The following is a 3828-nucleotide window of genomic DNA, read 5'->3' as shown; positions in this document are numbered from 1 at the left end:
TTTTACAAATTTCTAGTATTGAATGATAATGTAACCAAATTATTTTAATGGTTCAATCATTTGGTCCTCAAGTTGATTAATTTTCTTAAAAAATGATTAACCTAATTAATAAATAGTTTTTAAGAATTTGAGGATGAAAATAAATCTTTTAAAAATTTGAATACCAAATTGACATTTAAAATAATTTAAAGATTTAATTGATAATTAAGCCAAAAATAAAATGAAAAATAAATTAACCCAAAGAACCGAAATGAACATTGTCCCGAATACATTGCAGCAAACAAAAGAAACATTACAAACAGCAGAGGGGCTATAAGGTTGCAGTAGCATCGAAATACATTTTACTAAGATGACAAAATAAACCATTAAAAACACCAGCAAAAAAGCGGTACCCATCCACACCACAATTGAATATGTATTTCCAACATATTTCAAAAAAGGACTTCATCACAGAACCTGAAATTATATTAATTCATTAGTTAGTTTTTCTTTTGTCGCTAACAAGAAAAATTAAGGCTGAAGAGTTATGAAAAATATGATAAAATAGGTAAAAAAATTGAGTTACCTAAAGAATTTTTTTCTCAAATATAAAAAAAAATTACTAAAACATACAATTTTCTCCATTATTTACACTAATATGCATGTTTACTATTCACATTGTAAATTTGGATTGAAAGGATGCGAATTTACCCTGTGATTTAAAAAAAAAAAAATTGAGTTTCAACTGTGAGAATTTGGATTCTCCAAACCCGACTCAATTTACTTTTTCTCTTTTTATTTTTAATTTTTAAAAAAATTAATTTTTTTAAAAATATATATAAATAAAGGAAATTAATAAAATTAAAAAAGATTATAATATAATTTTTTAGTTACGATGTGGCTATTTGTTAGTTATTTTTTAGCTATATTAATAACTTTTAAGAAATTGTACGTAGTTTCCAAATCAACAAAATGTATTCTTTGCAAGTGATCGTGAGTTAAATTTTGCATGTTAATTGAATATATAGCATCTTCACTATCAATGTTGATGTTGTTCTCAACAAACCCAAAACTTCCTTCAACTTCATTTAAACAATCAATCTCCTCCTCCACTACTTCATCTTCATCCTCTTCAATTTCCTCACCCTCACAATTTGAGATTTCATCATCCAAAAAACCTATATCATTCACAAAGTTACCATCCTTTTCTAGAACTCCATCTTCAGGTTCATTCCACTTGTCAATTGCAGATTCATCTTCATCAAAATATATATTGTCATTGTTTTTACCCATTATGTTAATATCATCAAACCTCCAACCCCTGAGGCAAACAAAGTTCGACCAAATTAAAAGTGATCAAGTTAAATGCTTGTCCACATAAACACAGTACCCATTCAACTACCAAATTCTATCTTAGTTTTGAATGTGTCTCCATATCGTGCCTCAAGAAATTGAATAATATCTAGGTTGCAATTTTACTCTATACCTAATACAATAAAAACATTCATTGTAAAAGCCTATAACCCCATGAAATGAAATCGTTTCACAAAAGTTATGTAAGAAAAACTACATATATTCACCTTACATATCAATAAAAACCATCTGCCACAACTACAACTAAGTAAAACAACTTCAATTTCACATATTGTCCAATCATCCAAACAAAGAATATTGTTTCTTTATATCAGCAAATTTATATCATATATATATGGTACCAGAGATACCTTTCAAAAACAAAGTACAAAGGTTAAGTTTTCAGTTGCAGACATCAATCAAGGTTAGAAGGTATTAATATTCATATAGAAATAAATACCCACTAAGGGCACACCATATAGAATTGTACCCGGCAACACACTAATGAAGTTCGATGATAACCACCAATAGCAATTCAACCACAAACTCCTCACTACCTCACAATTTAAGAAAATGGGATGTAATGACTCATTATGTTTATGGAACAGAGGACACGCCATATTTGTATCTTCCACAAGAATTCCTCTGCTTCGTAAACAAAGAATATTGTAAAAAAAAAAATTAAAACTGCCTTACTCACCTGATAACCTGTCACCACCAATGTCCGAAAACAACTGTGCCAACTCTTAATCGGCCAAATGTGGAGGTTCGGCAACAAAAGAGGTGCAAGTTAAACAAAAAGAAGCAACAAAGAGGAAACACTACCAATTCTCCATTGTTTCACACGCAATCGTCAACAACATTGCGGGGTGAAACGATCATCGGCACTACGCAAGATAATCCCATAGCAATGTTTTCTCATGCTTTAACACTCAAAGACCCCAATCAGATGAATGATGCTTCAAAAGGGGATAACCCGACCCGTGAGACATAAGAATGATCGTGATTCTACTTTTTTAAAAAAGGATCAATAAAAAAAAGAAAGCCACTTGCACCTTTTCCTTTTAAAATAATATTGTTTGCATGCGCAAAGGTGCCTGGTAATGATGCAAATGTCCGTCATTAGATAATCAATTAACTTATCTAATGGTCAGCATTCCTATTGCGCTCATATTGCACGGTACAAGACCTATCACCCTCCTATTGCATGCTAGCCTCACGTTTTCTCTACCACTAAAAGCACAGGATCGAGCAAAGCTTTCTTTAGCCTATATATATTCTATGCAGCAATACCATGAGAGAAAAAAGTAAGTGACAGTGACACAAGTTAGGGTAACTTTCTTGAACAAACGTGTTATGGGCATTTTTTGACGTAAATACCAGTATGGTCAGGTGCGGGTTTTAGGGGTTTTGATTTTTTCTACCCACACCAATCCAACATATTCATTCTTAATTGAGTTTTTCACTTCATCCCACCCGAAGCCTAAATCTGGTTATCTGTTTCAATCAAATTAGGCTCGGGTAACACAGGTTTTGGACGGATCCAGATTTCTTGCTCACCTTTTGGCAACCAACCCACTTTCACTTTCCCTACTTGAGCACTTAGGGCAAGTATTGACCTTTCCAAATTTAAGATTGATAGTTTTAACATATAGTTTAACTAGAATTATTTATTTTTTAATTAGTAGAAATCAAAGACAGTTATAAGGAGGTTTATATTAATAATTCATGCACCATGTTCAATCAACTGAGCTAATTTTAGTTAAGAAATGTGATTGGGGAATTATTGCTATCTAAGAAACATGAGTATTTTTTTTTCTTTTTATACATGTAAACCGTTTGGTAAAACAAATGTGTCTTTCGAAATATTTTAAGAATGTGAAATAACGTTTGAAATATAAACCATACACTTTTAAGATGAAAGTGAAAGAGAAAATAAATTAGCTTTAGATTATTGAGTACATAAAAGAGTGCATAAATATAATAAGTATTGAGTTTGAAAAACGACAAACATCAAAGTGAAAATACAACCCAAAGTACATGTAACGGAAACTAATGACTGTATGTACAGCCAAAATGTCTGAAACCTAGATCTAACCTTACATATATAAAAAAAAGGGAAAACACCTAGTCTTAAAGCAGTCACCACTAAACCAAACTTAGGGAAGAAGCCATACACAAAAAGGGTGAGACAAGAGGTCGACAATCAAAAGGGCCCTAACAACGAGACTCCTGTGAGGAAACATTACATATGCCCTCATCAAGATCTTGTGTAGAATCCTCATTGTTGCTCTCCTTAATGAGCCACCCTGAACGTACAATGTCTACTTGAATAGGGTTAAATTCAACAACGGGACTCGAACCCAAGTCCCTATAACTACCAAACAACAATATCTAACACACAGGTCATTACAAACTAGGGTTGGATACCAACCCTGACACACACAATAATTACAAGTATTTTTCAATGCCCGAGGTCACACCTCCCGGTCTCAA

The 3828-nt window shown here is 32.2% G+C and overlaps 1 long non-coding RNA gene across 1 annotated transcript; it reads right to left on the bottom strand.

The window, feature by feature from the left end:
- Positions 1-216: 216 nt before the first annotated feature.
- LOC114369557 lies at positions 217-2325 on the bottom strand. The gene is made up of 2 exons (XR_003657658.1): positions 2033-2325; positions 217-456 (listed from the first exon to the last, which is right to left on the bottom strand). It is a non-coding gene; the product is annotated as an uncharacterized LOC114369557 (long non-coding RNA).
- Between the last annotated feature and the right edge of the window lie 1503 nt (positions 2326-3828).

Source organism: Glycine soja, chromosome 10 (genome assembly GCF_004193775.1).
Source record: "Glycine soja cultivar W05 chromosome 10, ASM419377v2, whole genome shotgun sequence".
NCBI classification, from domain to species: domain Eukaryota; kingdom Viridiplantae; phylum Streptophyta; class Magnoliopsida; order Fabales; family Fabaceae; genus Glycine; species Glycine soja.
The sequence above is the reverse complement of the archived record's forward strand: the minus strand, read 5'-3'. Positions and strand labels throughout refer to the sequence as shown.